This window comes from Ranitomeya imitator, chromosome 9, assembly GCF_032444005.1.
Source record: "Ranitomeya imitator isolate aRanImi1 chromosome 9, aRanImi1.pri, whole genome shotgun sequence".
NCBI lineage: Eukaryota > Metazoa > Chordata > Amphibia > Anura > Dendrobatidae > Ranitomeya > Ranitomeya imitator.
In genome coordinates this window covers 74,658,603-74,677,347 of record NC_091290.1, presented here as the reverse complement: position 1 = coordinate 74,677,347, position 18,745 = coordinate 74,658,603, and the positions used below count along the sequence as shown (strand labels likewise).

At 40.2% G+C, this 18,745-nt stretch overlaps 10 non-coding genes across 10 annotated transcripts; all 10 read right to left on the bottom strand.

Annotated features, from left to right (window-relative positions):
* Positions 1 to 2,740: 2,740 nt before the first annotated feature.
* On the bottom strand, positions 2,741 to 2,812 carry TRNAQ-UUG (transfer RNA glutamine (anticodon UUG)). The gene has a single exon. It is a non-coding gene; the product is annotated as a tRNA-Gln (tRNA).
* Positions 2,813 to 3,473: 661 nt separating this feature from the next.
* On the bottom strand, positions 3,474 to 3,555 carry TRNAS-AGA (transfer RNA serine (anticodon AGA)). The gene has a single exon. It is a non-coding gene; the product is annotated as a tRNA-Ser (tRNA).
* A 957-nt stretch (positions 3,556 to 4,512) lies between these two features.
* TRNAQ-UUG (transfer RNA glutamine (anticodon UUG)) lies at positions 4,513 to 4,584 on the bottom strand. Its single transcript has one exon. It is a non-coding gene; the product is annotated as a tRNA-Gln (tRNA).
* Positions 4,585 to 5,245: 661 nt separating this feature from the next.
* On the bottom strand, positions 5,246 to 5,327 carry TRNAS-AGA (transfer RNA serine (anticodon AGA)). Its single transcript has one exon. It is a non-coding gene; the product is annotated as a tRNA-Ser (tRNA).
* Positions 5,328 to 6,284: 957 nt separating this feature from the next.
* TRNAQ-UUG (transfer RNA glutamine (anticodon UUG)) lies at positions 6,285 to 6,356 on the bottom strand. Its single transcript has one exon. It is a non-coding gene; the product is annotated as a tRNA-Gln (tRNA).
* A 662-nt stretch (positions 6,357 to 7,018) lies between these two features.
* Positions 7,019 to 7,100, bottom strand: TRNAS-AGA (transfer RNA serine (anticodon AGA)). Its single transcript has one exon. It is a non-coding gene; the product is annotated as a tRNA-Ser (tRNA).
* A 957-nt stretch (positions 7,101 to 8,057) lies between these two features.
* TRNAQ-UUG (transfer RNA glutamine (anticodon UUG)) lies at positions 8,058 to 8,129 on the bottom strand. Its single transcript has one exon. It is a non-coding gene; the product is annotated as a tRNA-Gln (tRNA).
* A 693-nt stretch (positions 8,130 to 8,822) lies between these two features.
* On the bottom strand, positions 8,823 to 8,904 carry TRNAS-AGA (transfer RNA serine (anticodon AGA)). Its single transcript has one exon. It is a non-coding gene; the product is annotated as a tRNA-Ser (tRNA).
* Positions 8,905 to 10,582: 1,678 nt separating this feature from the next.
* TRNAS-AGA (transfer RNA serine (anticodon AGA)) lies at positions 10,583 to 10,664 on the bottom strand. The gene has a single exon. It is a non-coding gene; the product is annotated as a tRNA-Ser (tRNA).
* A 1,678-nt stretch (positions 10,665 to 12,342) lies between these two features.
* TRNAS-AGA (transfer RNA serine (anticodon AGA)) lies at positions 12,343 to 12,424 on the bottom strand. Its single transcript has one exon. It is a non-coding gene; the product is annotated as a tRNA-Ser (tRNA).
* Positions 12,425 to 18,745: the final 6,321 nt, after the last annotated feature.

The following is an 18,745-nucleotide window of genomic DNA, read 5'->3' as shown; positions in this document are numbered from 1 at the left end:
CGACATGATTTGAGACATGGTTTACATACAGTAAACCATGTCTTCTCTCCATTTTTTGCAGATTCCACACTACTAATGTCAGTAGTGTGTATCTGCAAAATTTGGCCGTTCTAGCTCTTAAAATGAAGGGTTAAATGGCGGAAAAAATTGGCGTGGGCTCCCGCGCAATTTTCTCCGCCAGAGTAGTAAAGCCAGTGACTGAGGGCAGATATTAATAGCCTGGAGAGGGTCCACGGTTATTGGCCCCCCCCTGGCTAAAAATATCTGCCCCCAGCCACCCCAGAAAAGGCACATCTGGAAGATGCGCCTATTCTGGCACTTGGCCACTCTCTTCCCATTCCCGTGTAGCGGTGGGATATGGGGTAATGAAGGGTTAATGCCACCTTGCTATTGTAAGGGACATTAAGCCTAATTAATAATGGAGAGGCGTCAATTATGACACCTATCCATTATTAATCCAATTGTAGTGAAGGGTTAAATAAAACACAAACACATTATTTAAAATTATTTTAATGAAATAAAAACAATGGTTGTTGCAGTATTTTATTCAACGCCCAATCCAGTCACTGAAGACCCTTGTTCTGTGAGTAAAAAAACATAATAAACCAACAATATACTTACCCTCCGCAGATCTGTAACGTCCAACGATGTAAATCCTTCTGAAGGGGTTAAAACATTTTGCAGCAAGGAGCTGTGCTAATGCAGGCTGCTCCTCCCTGCAAAACCCCAGGGAATGAGGCTAAAAATAGATCAATGATCTATATTTAGCTTTATTTGCGGTGAGGCGCCCTCTGCTGGCTTTTCATAGATCGTGGGAAATTACCTAGAAAGCCAGGGAGCTTTCTAGGTAATTTCCCACGATCTATGAACAGCCAGCAGAGGGCGCCTCACCGCAAATGAAGCTAAATATAGATCATTGATCTATTTTTAGCCTCATTCCCTGGGGTTTTGCAGCGAGGAGCAGCCTGCATTAGCACAGCTCCTTGCTGCAAAATGTTTTAACCCCTTCAGAAGGATTTACATCGTTGGACGTTACAGATCTGCGGAGGGTAAGTATATTGTTGGTTTATTATGTTTTTTTACTCACAGAACAAGGGTCTTCAGTGACTGGATTGGGCGTTGAATAAAATACTGCAACAACCATTGTTTTTATTTCATTAAAATAATTTTAAATAATGTGTTTGTGTTTTATTTAACCCTTCACTACAATTGGATTAATAATGGATAGGTGTCATAATTGACGCCTCTCCATTATTAATTAGGCTTAATGTCACCTTACAATAGCAAGGTGGCATTAACCCTTCATTACCCCATATCCCACCGCTACACGGGAATGGGAAGAGAGTGGCCAAGTGCCAGAATAGGCGCATCTTCCAGATGTGCCTTTTCTGGGGTGGCTGGGGGCAGATATTTTTAGCCAGGGGGGGGCCAATAACCGTGGACCCTCTCCAGGCTATTAATATCTGCCCTCAGTCACTGGCTTTACTACTCTGGCGGAGAAAATTGCGCGGGAGCCCACGCCAATTTTTTCCGCCATTTAACCCTTTATTTTAAGAGCTAGAACGGCCAAATTTTGCAGATACACACTACTGACATTAGTAGTGTGGAATCTGCAAAAAAAATGGAGAGAAGACATGGTTTACTGTATGTAAACCATGTCTCAAATCATGTCGGGTTTTAGGAAGGAGAAAGAAAAAGCCGGTAATTGAATTACCGGCTTTCAAGCTGTATAGCGCTGGAAAAAATATTAATATATATACATATATGTGTCTCACTGACATATATATATATATATACCTATTCTACGTGTACACATTTATTCTACCTATTCTACTGTAAGCTGTCAGTGTGATTTTACTGTACACCGCACTGAATTACCGGCTTTTCTCTCTAATATATGTGTCTACTGACATATATATATATATATATATATATATATATATAGACAGTATATATATATTTTCTTTTCTTTTTGGGACACATGGATCACTTCTATAGCGGTATGTTGGTTTTGCTAGCCTGCGAGAAAACCACGCAGTACGGATGCCATACGGATTACATACGGAGGATGCCATGCGCAAAAAACGCTGACACACCCTGCCTACGGAGGAGCTACGGACCACTTTTTTCGGGACTTTTCAGCGTATTACGGCCGTAATATACGGACCGTATTGTTTTACGCTGTGTGTGACGCCGGCCTAATACAATTTAATGGGAAGGTTAGAAAAACTCCTTCAAGGTTCCTGAGTGACTTTTAGTGCGTTTTGTGAGCTACAAAGAAGCGCCACAAAAATAAACTCAAAAGGTTCCCAAAATAATTTTATAAAAATACCACCAAAAATGTTTGCAAACTGCTTTAGGAAATTCTGAAAAACAAAAGAAAAGATGATTCAGGAAGAAAACGCCAACAATTCCTGAAGCCATTTCAGCTTAAAATCCTTGTCAGTTTAATACACCTGGAAAAAGTGTTATGTGAACATTGACATAAATCATAGGGTATGGTTGCTTTGTGTGACACAATTCGTAAGAGTGTTGTATCTTAAAGTCAATTTTAAGTTTCGGTAATCCTGCTTCATAGGTGGATTTGGCCATACAACTCAAAGTGATCGCTCCATGGATGTTTGGAACATTCAATCTTTTTTTGGCATGTTGATTTTAACTCTCTTTTTATGTTAAAACTTGGGCACAGGAGAACTCAGTGTAAGCGGAAAAACTGAAACATATGTTCAAGGAGCTGCCCTGGTTCCACTGAGATTTGAACTCAGATCGCTGGATTCAAAGTCCAGAATGCTAACCATTACACCATGAAACCACACAAAAAAAAATACATGGCTGCAGTTTTTGTGCTAAAAAGCACATTTGAACTCATGAATGAAGGTGAATACAGGCTCTAAAGCTGTAGTGCAAATCTACAATTAATACACAATGGTAAATTAATATCTCCTAAACTTTTATTCCACAAGTGTGCCAAGGGTTCCATGATATCTCAACAAGGACAGTTTTAAATGTTGATGAAAAGTGGCTAGTAAATAGAGTGCTGGATCTGTTACTTGGAAACAGGGTAAGAAAAAAAATAATTGCAAAACTTATACTGTTAGAAAGCTGTTCATCCAGAAGTGGCTAAAAATTTTTCATTGTGTGGTAAAAATTTATTCCAAGAGATAATTCAAGGTTGTTGCAAATCAAAGTGCATGTCCCAGTACATCTGCCACAGCAGTGGTCTGTGACTGCTAGACAAAAGAGGTAGAAGCACCACTTACCTGGTGGCACTCATGCCGCTTCTTTTAATTAGTGGCTTAACACACGTGGGATGCAGCGTCAGATCGGCTTATAGAAAATACATCCAAAAATCAAGTCAGTCTGGTTCTAGAAACCCTGTCTAAAGTTTGCATATCACCTTCATGTGTGATAAACCAGGACACACGCAAATTTATCTTCTCAGGTAATCAGACAAAAAACTATAGGAACATATTCGTAGTCGGCAGGATTTGAACCTGCGCGGGGAAACCCCAAAGGATTTCTAGTCCATCGCCTTAACCACTCGGCCATGACTACTCAGACATTGACAATTGATGAGTTTCACACACCTTTTCTTATAGCACCATGATCAAGAGCAGTGATTATCCCTTTGGAAAACATCTCAGAAAATAGAAACAAAATTCCAGGTACCAGTAAAATATAAAAATCTGATTTAAAGTCATCATCAATGGGAATCATGTACAGTTTAAGACTTTTACCTCTTTATAAGGCGGATTTTCAGTGGGTCCACTCCAAAATCATCCTGAAAATTACTCTGAAAATGCTGAAAACACTGAACAAATTAGTTTCCACGTAGAAAAGACTTGCTGTTCATATGATCAGGCTTTTGGGTGTCTTTTAACCACATCAAGTTTCCAAAAATGCCAAGCGGTTAACTAAAATAAGCATATCATTCTTCAGGTGTTTTTCATTTCGAATAGTTCCATACTTATAATACAATTTAATGGCAAGGTTAGAAAAACTCCTTCAAGGTTCCTGAGTGACTTTTAGTGCGTTTTGTGAGCTACAAAGAAGCGCCACAAAAATAGACTCAAAAGGTTCCCAAAATAATTTTATAAAAATACCACCAAAAATTTTTGCAAACTGCTTTAGGAAATTCTGAAAAACAAAAGAAAAGATGATTCAGGAAGAAAACGCCAACAATTCCTGAAGCCATTTCAGCTTAAAATCCTTGTCAGTTTAATACACCTGGAAAAAGTGTTATGTGAACATTGACATAAATCATAGGATATGGTTGCTTTGTGTGACACAATTCGTAAGAGTGTTGTATCTTAAAGTCAATTTTAAGTTTCGGTAATCCTGCTTCATAGGTGGATTTGGCCATACAACTCAAAATGATCACTCCATGGATGTTTGGAACATTCAAATCTTTTTTTGGCATGTTGATTTTAACTCTCTTTTTATGTTAAAACTTGGGCACAGGAGAACTCAGTGTAAGCGGAAAAACTGAAACATATGTACAAAGAGTTGCCCAGGTTCCACTGAGATTTGAAGTCAGATCTCTGGAATCAAAGTCCAGAGTGCTAACCATTACACCATGGAACCACACAAAAAAAATACATGGCTGCAGTTTTTGTGCTAAAAAGCACATTTGAACTCATGAATGAAGGTGAATACAGGCTCTAAAGCTTTAGTGCAAATCTACAATTAATACACAATGGTAAATTAATATCTCCTAAACTTTTATTCCACAAGTGTGCCAAGGGTTCCAGGATATCTCAACAAGGACAGTTTTAAATGTTGATGAAAAGTGGCTAGTAAATAGAGTGCTGGATCTGTTACTTGGAAACAGGGTAAGAAAAAAAATAATTGCAAAACTTATACTGTTAGAAAGCTGTTCATCCAGAAGTGGCTAAAAAATTTTCATTGTGTGGTAAAAAGTTTATTCCAAGAGATAATTCAAGGTTGTTGCAAATCAAAGTGCATGTCCCAGTACATCTGCCACAGCAGTGGTCTGTGACTGCTAAACAAAAGAGGGAGAAGCACCACTTACCTGGTGGCACTCATGGCGCTTCTTTTAATTAGTGGCTTGACGCACGTGGGATGCAGCGTCAGATCGGCTTATAGAAAATACATCCAAAAATTAAGCCAGTCTGGTTCTAGAAACCCTGTCTAAAGTTTGCATATCACCTTCATGTGTGATAAACCAGGACACACGCAAATTTATCTTCTCAGGTAATCAGACAAAAAACTATAGGAACATATTCGTAGTCGGCAGGATTTGAACCTGCGCGGGGAAACCCCAAAGGATTTCTAGTCCATCGCCTTAACCACTCGGCCATGACTACTCAGACATTAACAATTCATGAGTTTCACACACCTTTTCTTATAGCACCATGATCAAGAGCAGTGATTATCCCTTTGGAAAACATCTCAGAAAATAGAAACAAAATTCCAGGTACCAGTAAAATATGAAAATCTGATTTAAAGTCATCATCAATGGGAATCATGTACAGTTTAAGACTTTTACCTCTTTATAAGGCGGATTTTCAGTGGGTCCACTCCAAAATCATCCTGAAAATTACTCTGAAAATGCTGAAAACACTGAACAAATTAGTTTCCACGTAGAAAAGACTTGCTGTTCATATGATCAGGCTTTTGGGTGTCTTTTAACCACATCAAGTTTCCAAAAATGCCAAGCGGTTAACTAAAATAAGCATATCATTCTTCAGGTGTTTTTCATTTCGAATAGTTCCATACTTATAATACAATTTAATGGCAAGGTTAGAAAAACTCCTTCAAGGTTCCTGAGTGACTTTTAGTGCGTTTTGTGAGCTACAAAGAAGCGCCACAAAAATAGACTCAAAAGGTTCCCAAAATAATTTTATAAAAAAACCACCAAAAATTTTTGCAAACTGCTTTAGGAAATTCTGAAAAACAAAAGAAAAGATGATTCAGGAAGAAAACGCCAACAATTCCTGAAGCCATTTCAGCTTAAAATCCTTGTCAGTTTAATACACCTGGAAAAAGTGTTATGTGAACATTGACATAAATCATAGGATATGGTTGCTTTGTGTGACACAATTCGTAAGAGTGTTGTATCTTAAAGTCAATTTTAAGTTTCGGTAATCCTGCTTCATAGGTGGATTTGGCCATACAACTCAAAATGATCACTCCATGGATGTTTGGAACATTCAAATCTTTTTTTGGCATGTTGATTTTAACTCTCTTTTTATGTTAAAACTTGGGCACAAGAGAACTCAGAGTAAGCAGAAAAACTGAAACATATGTACAAAGATCTGCCCAGGTTCCACTGAGATTTGAACTCAGATCTCTGGAATCAAAGTCCAGAGTGCTAACCATTACACCATGGAACCACACAAAAAAAATACATGGCTGCAGTTTTTGTGCTAAAAAGCACATTTGAACTCATGAATGAAGGTGAATACAGGCTCTAAAGCTTTAGTGCAAATCTACAATTAATACACAATGGTAAATTAATATCTCCTAAACTTTTATTCCACAAGTGTGCCAAGGGTTCCAGGATATCTCAACAAGGACAGTTTTAAATGTTGATGAAAAGTGGCTAGTAAATAGAGTGCTGGATCTGTTACTTGGAAACAGGGTAAGAAAAAAAATAATTGCAAAACTTATACTGTTAGAAAGCTGTTCATCCAGAAGTGGCTAAAAAATTTTCATTGTGTGGTAAAAAGTTTATTCCAAGAGATAATTCAAGGTTGTTGCAAATCAAAGTGCATGTCCCAGTACATCTGCCACAGCAGTGGTCTGTGACTGCTAAACAAAAGAGGGAGAAGCACCACTTACCTGGTGGCACTCATGGCGCTTCTTTTAATTAGTGGCTTGACGCACGTGGGATGCAGCATCAGATCGGTTTATAGAAAATACATCCAAAAATTAAGCCAGTCTGGTTCTAGAAACCCTGTCTAAAGTTTGCATATCACCTTCATGTGTGATAAACCAGGACACACGCAAATTTATCTTCTCAGGTAATCAGACAAAAAAAATACAGGAACATATTCATAGTCGGCAGGATTTGAACCTGCGCAGGGAAACCCCAATGGATTTCTAGTCCATAGCCTTAACCACTCGGCCACGACTACTCAGACATTGACCATTGATGAGTTTCACACACCTTTTCTTATAGCACCATGATCAACAGCTGTGATTATCATATTGGAAAACATCTCAGAAAATAGAAACAAAATTCCAGGTACCAGTAAAATATAAAAATCTGATTTAAAGTCATAATCAATGGGAATCATGTACAGTTTAAGACTTTTACCTCTTTATAAGGCGGATTTTCAGTGGGTCCACTCCAAAATCATCCTGAAAATTACTCTGAAAATGCTGAAAACACTGAACAAATTAGTTTCCACGTAAAAAAGACTTGCTGTTCATATGATCAGGCTTTTGGGTGTCTTTTAACCACATCAAGTTTCCAAAAATGCCAAGCGGTTAACTAAAATAAGCATATCATTCTTCAGGTGTTTTTCATTTCGAATAGCTCCATACTTATAATACAATTTAATGGCAAGGTTAGAAAAACTCCTTCAAGGTTTCTGAGTGACTTTTAGTGCGTTTTGTGAGCTACAAAGAAGCGCCACAAAAATAGACTCAAAAGGTTCCCAAAATAATTTTATAAAAATACCACCAAAAATGTTTGCAAACTGCTTTAGGGAATTCTGAAAAACAAAAGAAAAGATGATTCAGGAAGAAAACGCCAACAATTCCTGAAGCCATTTCAGCTTAAAATCCTTGTCAGTTTAATACACCTGGAAAAAGTGTTATGCGAACATTGACATAAATCATAGGGTATGGTTGCTTTGTGTGACACAATTCGTAAGAGTGTTGTATCTTAAAGTCAATTTTAAGTTTCGGTAATCCTGCTTCATAGGTGGATTTGGCCATACAACTCAAAGTGATCACTGCATGGATGTTTGGAACATTCAAATCTTTTTTTGGCATGTTGATTTTAACTCTCTTTTTATGTTAAAACTTGGGCACAGGAGAACTCAGTGTAAGCGGAAAAACTGAAACATATGTACAAAGAGGTGCCCAGGTTCCACTGAGATTTGAAGTCAGATCTCTGGAATCAAAGTCCAGAGCGCTAACCATTACACCATGGAACCACACTAAAAAAATACATGGCTGCAGTTTTTGTGCTAAAAAGCACATTTGAACTCATGAATGAAGGTGAATACAGGCTCTAAAGCTGTAGTGCAAATCTACAATTAATACACAATGGTAAATTAATATCTCCTAATTTTTTATTCCACAAGTGTCAAGGGTTCCATGATATTTATTCCACAAGTGTGCCAAGGGTTCCATGATATCTCAACAAGGACAGTTTTAAATGTTGATGAAAAGTGGCTAGTAAATAGAGTGCTGGATCTGTTACTTGGAAACAGGGTAAGAAAAAAAATAATTGCAAAACTTATACTGTTAGAAAGCTGTTCATCCAGAAGTGGCTAAAAAATTTTCATTGTGTGGTAAAAAGTTTCTTCCAAGAGATAATTCAAGGTTGTTGCAAATCAAAGTGCATGTCCCAGTACATCTGCCACAGCAGTGGTCTGTGACTGCTAGACAAAAGAGGGAGAAGCACCACTTACCTGGTGGCACTCATGGCGCTTCTTTTAATTAGTGGCTTGACGCACGTGGGATGCAGCGTCAGATCGGCTTATAGAAAATACATCCAAAAATTAAGTCAGTCTGGTTCTAGAAACCCTGTCTAAAGTTTGCATATCACCTTCATGTGTGATAAACCAGGACACACGCAAATTTATCTTCTCAGGTAATCAGACAAAAAAATACAGGAACATATTCGTAGTCGGCAGGATTTGAACCTGCGCGGGGAAACCCCAATGGATTTCTAGTCCATCGCCTTAACCACTCGGCCACGACTACTCAGACATTGACCATTGATGAGTTTCACACACCTTTTCTTATAGCACCATGATCAAGAGCAGTGATTATCATATTGGAAAACATCTCAGAAAATAGAAACAAAATTCCAGGTACCAGTAAAATATAAAAATCTGATTTAAAGTCATCATCAATGGGAATCATGTACAGTTTAAGACTTTTACCTCTTTATAAGGCGGATTTTCAGTGGGTCCACTCCAAAATCATCCTGAAAATGCTGAAAACACTGAACAAATTAGTTTCCACGTAAAAAAGAATTGCTGTTCATATGATCAGGCTTTTGGGTGTCTTTTAACCACATCAAGTTTCCAAAAATGCCAAGCGGTTAACTAAAATAAGCATATCATTCTTCAGGTGTTTTTCATTTCGAATAGCTCCATACTTATAATACAATTTAATGGCAAGGTTAGAAAAACTCCTTCAAGGTTCCTGAGTGACTTTTAGTGCGTTTTGTGAGCTACAAAGAAGCGCCACAAAAATAGACTCAAAAGGTTCCCAAAATAATTTTATAAAAATACCACCAAAAATGTTTGCAAACTGCTTTAGGAAATTCTGAAAAACAAAAGAAAAGATGATTCAGGAAGAAAACGCCAACAATTCCTGAAGCCATTTCAGCTTAAAATCCTTGTCAGTTTAATACACCTGGAAAAAGTGTTATGTGAACATTGACATAAATCATAGGGTATGGTTGCTTTGTGTGACACAATTCGTAAGAGTGTTGTATCTTAAAGTCAATTTTAAGTTTCGGTAATCCTGCTTCATAGGTGGATTTGGCCATACAACTCAAAGTGATCACTCAATGGATGTTTGGAACATTCAAATCTTTTTTTGGCATGTTGATTTTAACTCTCTTTTTATGCTAAAACTTGGGCACGGGAGAACTCAGTGTAAGCGGAAAAACTGAAACATATGTACAAAGAGTTGCCCAGGTTCCACTGAGATTTGAAGTCAGATCTCTGGATTCAAAGTCCAGAGTTGTAACCATTGCACCATGGAACCACACAAAAAACATACATGGCTGCAGTTTTTGTGCTAAAAAGCACATTTGAACTCATGAATGAAGATGAATACAGGCTCTAAAGCTGTAGTGCAAATCTACAATTAATACACAATGGTAAATTAATATCTCCTAACCTTTTATTCCACAAGTGTGCCAAGGGTTCCATGATATCTCAACAAGGACAGTTTTAAATGTTGATGAAAAGTGGCTAGTAAATAGAGTGCTGGATCTGTTACTTGGAAACAGGGTAAGAAAAAAAATAATTGCAAAACTTAAACTTTTAGAAAGCTGTTCATCCAGAAGTGGCTAAAAAATTTTCATTGTGTGGTAAAAAGTTTATTCCAAGAGATAATTCAAGGTTGTTGCAAATCAAAGCGCATGTCCCAGTACATCTGCCACAGCAGTGGTCTGTGACTGCTAGACAAAAGAGGGAGAAGCACCACTTACCTGGTGGCACTCATGGCGCTTCTTTTAATTAGTGGCTTGACGCACGTGGAATGCAGCGTCAGATCGGCTTATAGAAAATACATCCAAAAATCAAGTCAGTCTGGTTCTAGAAACCCTGTCTAAAGTTTGCATATCACCTTCATGTGTGATAAACCAGGACACACGCAAATTTATCTTCTCAGGTAATCAGACAAAAAACTATAGGAACATATTCGCAGTCGGCAGGATTTGAACCTGCGCGGGGAAACCCCAATGGATTTCTAGTCCATCGCCTTAACCACTCGGCCACGACTACTCAGACATTGACCATTGATGAGTTTCACACACCTTTTCTTATAGCACCATGATCAAGAGCAGTGATTATCCCTTTGGAAAACATCTCAGAAAATAGAAACAAAATTCCAGGTACCAGTAAAATATAAAAATCTGATTTAAAGTCATCAACAATGGGAATCATGTACAGTTTAAGACTTTTACCTCTTTATAAGGCGGATTTTCAGTGGGTCCACTCCAAAATCATCCTGAAAATGCTGAAAACACTGAACAAATTAGTTTCCACGTAAAAAAGACTTGCTGTTCATATGATCAGGCTTTTGGGTGTCTTTTAACCACATCAAGTTTCCAAAAATGCCAAGTGGTTAACTAAAATAATCATATCATTCTTCAGGTGTTTTTCATTTCGAATAGCTCCATACTTATAATACATTTTAATGGCAAGGTTAGAAAAACTCCTTCAAGGTTCCTGAGTGACTTTTAGTGCGTTTTGTGAGCTACAAAGAAGCGCCACAAAAATAGACTCAAAAGGTTCCCAAAATAATTTTATAAAAATACCACCAAAAATGTTTGCAAACTGCTTTAGGAAATTCTGAAAAACAAAAGAAAAGATGATTCAGGAAGAAAACGCCAACAATTCCTGAAGCCATTTCAGCTTAAAATCCTTGTCAGTTTAATACACCTGGAAAAAGTGTTATGTGAACATTGACAGAAATCATAGGGTATGGTTGCTTTGTGTGACACAATTCGTAAGAGTGTTGTATCTTAAAGTCAATTTTAAGTTTCGGTAATCCTGCTTCATAGGTGGATTTGGCCATACAACTCAAAGTGATCACTCCATGGATGTTTGGAACATTCAAATCTTTTTTTGGCATGTTGATTTTAACTCTCTTTTTATGCTAAAACTTGGGCACAGGAGAACTCAGTGTAAGCGGAAAAACTGAAACATATGTACAAAGAGCTGCCCAGGTTCCACTGAGATTTGAAGTCAGATCTCTGGATTCAAAGTCCAGAGTTGTAACCATTACACCATGGAACCACGCAAAAAACATACATGGCTGCAGTTTTTGTGCTAAAAAGCACATTTGAACTCATGAATGAAGGTGAACACAGGCTCTAAAGCTGTAGTGCAAATCTACAATTAATACACAATGGTAAATTAATATCTCCTAAACTTTTATTCCACAAGTGTGCCAAGGGTTCCATGATATCTCAACAAGGACAATTTTAAATGTTGATGAAAAGTGGCTAGTAAATAGAGTGCTGGATCTGTTACTTGGAAACAGGGTAAGAAAAAAAATAATTGCAAAACTTATACTGTTAGAAAGCTGTTCATCCAGAAGTGGCTAAAAAATTTTCATTGTGTGGTAAAAAGTTTAGTCAAAGAGATAATTCAAGGTTGTTGCAAATCAAAGTGCATGTCCCAGTACATCTGCCACAGCAGTGGTCTGTGACTGCTAGACAAAAGAGGGAGAAGCACCACTTACCTGGTGGCACTCATGGCGCTTCTTTTAATTAGTGGCTGGACGCACGTGGGATGCAGCGTCAGATCGGCTTATAGAAAATACATCCAAAAATCAAGTCAGTCTGGTTCTAGATACCCGGTCTAAAGTTTGCATATCACCTTCATGTGTGATAAACCAGGACACACGCAAATTTATCTTCTCGGGTAATCAGACAAAAAACTACAGGAACATATTCGTAGTCGGCAGAAATTGAACCTGCGCGGGGAAACCCCAATGGATTTCTAGTCCATCACCTTAACCACTCGGCCACGACTACTCAGACATTGACCATTGATGAGTTTCACACACCTTTTCTTATAGCACCATGATCAAGAGCAGTGATTATCATATTGGAAAACATCTCAGAAAATAGAAACAAAATTCCAGGTACCAGTAAAATATAAAAATCTGATTTAAAGTCATCATCAATGGGAATCATGTACAGTTTAAGACTTTTACCTCTTTATAAGGCGGATTTTCAGTGGGTCCACTCCAAAATCATCCTGAAAATGCTGAAAACACTGAACAAATTAGTTTCCACGTAAAAAAGAATTGCTGTTCATATGATCAGGCTTTTGGGTGTCTTTTAACCACATCAAGTTTCCAAAAATGCCAAGCGGTTAACTAAAATAAGCATATCATTCTTCAGGTGTTTTTCATTTCGAATAGCTCCATACTTATAATACAAATTAATGGCAAGGTTAGAAAAACTCCTTCAAGGTTCCTGAGTGACTTTTAGTGCGTTTTGTGAGCTACAAAGAAGCACCACAAAAATAGACTCAAAAGGTTCCCAAAATAATTTTATAAAAATACCACCAAAAATGTTTGCAAACTGCTTTTGGAAATTCTGAAAAACAAAAGAAAAGATGATTCAGGAAGAAAACGCCAACAATTCCTGAAGCCATTTCAGCTTCAAATCCTTGTCAGTTTAATACACCTGGAAAAAGTGTTATGTGAACATTGACATAAATCATAGGGTATGGTTGCTTTGTGTGACACAATTCGTAAGAGTGTTGTATCTTAAAGTCAATTTTAAGTTTCGGTAATCCTGCTTCATAGGTCGATTTGGCCATACAACTCAAAGTGATCACTCCATGGATGTTTGGAACATTCAAATCTTTTTTTTGGCATGTTGATTTTAACTCTCTTTTTATGTTAAAACTTGGGCACAGGGGGGGCGTGGCTATGTAAGCCAAGAGAGAAGACGCACCTTTTGGAGGCTCCCATTATCCTGATCTGAATCCGGCCATTTATCCCCCTGAACTGCAGCTGCACCGGCTGAGGCGGTGCTCTGAAAGCTCGGGAGACCGGCGACCCCCCCGGGTGGCGGCGGTGGAACGCTGGAGAGCCGATATCTGTGGCGGCCTGGAGGAGCGGCGAGGTCCCTGGGCTGCGGCGGCCATCTTTGAGCGCGGCTCCGACGGGCGGGACGCAGTGCCGGCGGCGGCTGAAGCCGGGTGGATCCCCCGGGGGGCACGGCAGGCACTTACATACAGCGGGGACGCTGTGGAACATCGAGGAGCAGGAGACAGGTGCCGGGTCTGGAGCGGCGGGCGGGCCCTGGGAGACGGCGGCCATTACCACAGCGCACTCTCCAGCAGCAAGGAGAGAGGCGCTATATAGCAAGACTGCGGTGCATTCAGGAGGTGAGCTACCGGCCTGAAACACTAAAAGGGGCAGAGCGGTGTGCGCCCTGGAAAATTGGGCCCTGCACTCCCCTTATCAAAACCCCTGCTTGCACCATTACTTTGGAGGGATCGTTCCCCCCTCCCTGCTGTTCTTCCTGGGGAACTGTGGCTGCTCTGGGACACGGTGCCTGGGCAAACTCCTAAGTTGATACATTTGCAGATATCTGAGACTCTTTGCTTGGTTTGCTGCCTCTCGGGGGTGCATCCCGGTGTTTGGCCCTGTCCGGTCTGCTAGTGGAGAATAGACTGCCATAATAATAAATTTGGTCATTTGGTGGGGATCTTCTGCCAATCACCATGCATCATCCTAAAGGAGCGGGGGCTGCTGACAAGTTGAGGAAATATGCCAGAGAAGATGCCCCAGATAATACACGCTCTCTCAGAAATAATCCCACGCAGAGTCAACGCAAAAATCGTCTTTCTGACAGCAATGAGGAGGGAGAACAAGACGAACTGACTCTTAAACAAGCATCTGAGCAGTTGATGCAGGCTATATCTCTCACCAGGTCCTCTCTCACTGAGAAAATAGAAGACGTGCATACTGAAGTGGGCCGTCTGCGACAAGATATACAAACTATGAGAGGGCGTATTTCAGAGGTTGAAACAAGGGTGTCTCAGATAGAGGACACCATTGCCCCAATGGAGGCTAAGTTATCAAAGGCCACTGGCTCTGTGAATGCCTGGAAGCAAAAGGCAGATGACCTGGAAAACAGGCTGCGCCGTAATAATATCCGAATTATTGGCCTACCAGAACGCTCGGAGGGTCAGCAACCTGAGCAATTTCTAGAGGACTGGCTTAAAACCTCCCTGGGAGACGGATTCTCCTCAACATTTTCTGTGGAAAGGGCCCATAGGGTCCCAACGAGACCTCTTCCTCCTGGAACTCCGCCCCGACCCTTTCTGGCACGTCTCCTTAACTGCAGAGACAGGGATGCAATTCTTCGCTTGGCAAGGCAGAAGGCCCCTATTAAATTCAATAACGCCACTATATCAATCTTCCCGGACTTCTCTATGGAACTTCAAAAGCAGCGAGTTCGATTTATGGAAGTCAAAAAGCAGCTCAGGGATAAAAACATCATTTACTCCATGCTTTATCCAGCTCGACTCCGTATTGTTCATGAAGGCTCCTCCCTGTTCTTCACTGACCCGGCGGAGGCGGTCGAATGGTTACGGTCATACAAGGGGCCTAGTACCCCGGACTCTTGAGTAGCTCTTTCTATCTGATGGCAACACAATCTAGAGCTCTCTATGTGGGTGCTGAGTTTGTCAACTATACCGGACGCTGATTCCAGTGAGGGTATCCCCTATTCTACTCAACTATAGGAGTGTAGGATTACACTCCTCCACTGTTCAAATGTTGTTTGGTTTGGTATTTTACACCAGTTTCAATTGTTTGTTATGTTTATTAGTCGCCAGTGATAACCTTATGCTCTGTATGATGTTCCTGATTCCCGCCCAGGCTGTGGTGTATGTTATGCCTTTTCCCGAACGTAGATATGGGATCTGAGATTGTATGTATGACGTGGAACATACGGGGTATTAGGACTCCTCGAAAGAAAATTAGGGTATTTTCACAAATTAAAAGGTATCATCCACATATTGTAGCACTTGTGGAGACGCATTTGACCAGAGACACAGCTAAGTGTACGCAAAAGCCGTGGGTGCAATGGTCCCTTCACGCATTTCACACCAGTTACTCCAGAGGGGTCTCCCTGTTGGTACATAGGAATGTCAGGTGGGAGGCTAGAGAGTCACGACGCGATCCCGAAGGTCGCTTTGTTTTTGTTCATGCCTTTATTAATATGAAGGAATATGTGATATTATGTGTTTATAACCCACCCCCGGCCGGCATATCGGTTCTCCGCATGGCACTGGGTTTCTCCCTAAATTATCCTAATGCTAGTGTTATCTGTATGGGAGACTTTAATTTAGTCATGGATAATCTTAAAGACAGACTGAGACTAGACGGCGAGATGTCAAGGGGGCCCCTTTCTCAATCTCCCTCTCAATTGGCATCATTTATGAACGGTAGCGGATGGTTAGACCTATGGAGAATACGTCACCCTGAGATAAAGGAATATACTTGTCATTCTTCAACTAGACAGTCTCTATCCCGTATAGATTACATATTTGGATCTAGCGACCTAGCGCTGTGGGTGAATAGTGTCGAACATGGTAACAGGGGGATATCAGATCACAGCCCAATTGTTCTCAAACTTAAATACGGTCAGTCAAATAATAATATACCTTGGAAATTGAATCCCTTCTGGCTGAAACTAATAGATGCTAGTGATAGAACGGTTGATCAGTTAAACTGCTTTGTCTCTACTCACCCAGACCCCTCGAATCTCAATCTGTTCTGGGACACTCTAAAGGCATATTTGAGGGGATGTCTGTCCTCTACAATCTCCTATATAAAGAGGGTGACGGCGGGGGAGGATGACGAGATTGAGCGACGGCTGAAGGACTCGGAAGCCGCCTATGTGGCCAATCAAACTAACGGCAACAGGGTGGAGTGGCTCACTTCCCAAAGATTATACACCCAAAATATAGACACTAAATCAAAACGTAAATTATTTTTTACCCGTCAGTCTTATTTTGAAATGGGGAATCAGGCCAGTAAACTCCTAGCTTTTTTGGTACGTCAGCATAACACCTCCAACACGGTACTACAGATTCGGACACTCGATGGTTCGTTGGTATCCTCCACCGAGGAAATTCTTCAAAGTTTTTGTAATTACTATAAGTCACTGTACAAATCGGGTAGTGGTCTTGGGGTCCCTGAATGTATAGACTATCTATCAGACATGGCATTCCCCTTACTGAGCCCAACCCAGCAAGCTTTTATGGAAGCCGAGTTTACTCTGGAGGAGGTGGAACAGGCTATAATGGATATGGCCACCGGGAAGGCCCCTGGACCTGACGGGTTTCCCGTTGAGTTCTATAAAAAATATCGGGACCACCTGGCACCACTCTTATTGAAGGTGCTTCAGAATATATGGGAGGGAGAAATTATGCCTGAAACATTTTATGATGCAAATATCATTGTACTTAAGAAGGAGGGAAAGGACCCCTTGGAATGTGGATCATATCGCCCCATATCATTGGTGAACGTAGATTATAAAATCTTCACTAAAATATTGGCCACTAGACTAAATACAATCATATTAGATCTTATACACCCAGATCAAACAGGCTTTATGCCTGGGAAAAGTACCTCTATTAATATTCGGCGGGTCCAATCAGTGATTCAATATAGCTCCCTAGAATTGGATAATAACTGGGCTCTGGCATCCCTAGACACAGCTAAAGCGTTTGACTCCCTTGAATGGCCTTTTCTTTCTGCATGTCTGCAGAAATACGGTTTTGGAGATAAATTTATTAGAGGGATAGATACACTATATAGGAATCCTAGGGCACGGGTAATTGTGAATAATTCTATCTCTGATTCCTTTACTTTACATAGGGGAACCCGTCAGGGATGTCCTCTGTCCCCGGCCCTCTTTGCCCTCGCGATAGAAGCATTGGCAATACGCATAAGGTCTTCCACGGATATCAAGGGAATAAGTATTGCGGATCGTGTAGATACCATCGGTCTATATGCTGATGATATGATCATATTTATGGGTAAAACAGAAGAAACACTACCGCGAGTAATAACGACTATAGATAATTTTAGCAAATTCTCTGGTCTCTATATCAATTGGGATAAGTCTGCTCTGATGCCTCTGTCTCATGCGCCGATGCCCCGTCTCGAAAATCTCTCGTCACTACCTGTAGTCTCCAATTTCAAATATCTAGGAATACATATGTCTCAATATAGTCAGCTGGATCTACAACTTAATATTTATCCACTATTGGACCTGGCCAAATCTAAATTCATAGCTTGGAGCAAACTCCCTCTCTCCGTTGCAGGTCGCATTAATTTAGTTAAGATGATATTGCTCCCCAAATTTAATTATTGTCTCCAACATAGTGCTGTGCCAATACCCAAATCTTTCTTTGCAAACTTAAACTCCCTGACCACGTCCTTTATATGGGGGAAGACTAGACCCAAACTCAAGCTATCTACTCTACAGAGACCGACAAGGGGGGGAGGGGCAGCCTTACCAGACTTTTATCTATATTATCTTGCTGGGCAGGCTAGGGCGATAAGCAAATGGATGCCTAGCAACTCCCTACCTAATTCAGAAAGCCATATAATCCATTCTGCCCGTATTGACTGTCCACTGGGTTTTTTGGAAATGGAGAAAGTCAGTGCTCCCCGTTTGCTGCCATTGCTTCGACAAGCGAGATTAATATGGAGACAAATTAAAAAAGTTATTAAATATACAGATATAATAGCCGAAATGCCACTGTGGTATAATAGTTATTTTCCAGAATTACTAAATCACCCGTCTACTGAGTTCTGGATCTCATGTGGTGTTCTCTCGGTAGGTAATTTATATAACCAGGATGTTTTTGTGTCCTTTGAACAATTGCGGGATACCTGCAATATCCCAAGATCTCAATTCTTCCGTTATTTACAGCTGAGGTCAGCTTTCCAGTCACATATGCGAAATGCAGGTGCAGGTCGAGCAATTTCATCTTTACCCCTTATAGGCATTCTCAAATCACAGGGTCCTCAGGGACTCATTTCCTCTTTATACACATACCTATTATCCGTGGGAGATGGGCTCACTATTAACACCTTAAAAAAGAAATGGGAGGGACTCCTTCCCGGTACACTGGGAGAGGAGTGGGAAGATATTTTGGAATCTCCAACTAAAGTTTCTCCCTCAGTTAACAATAGGATGACCCAGCTATATATTACATATCAGACTTATCTGACTCCGACACGACTTTTTAAAATGGGCCGCCTTCAGACGTCAGACTGCTTACGGTGTCACGCACATGATGCGGATTTTACC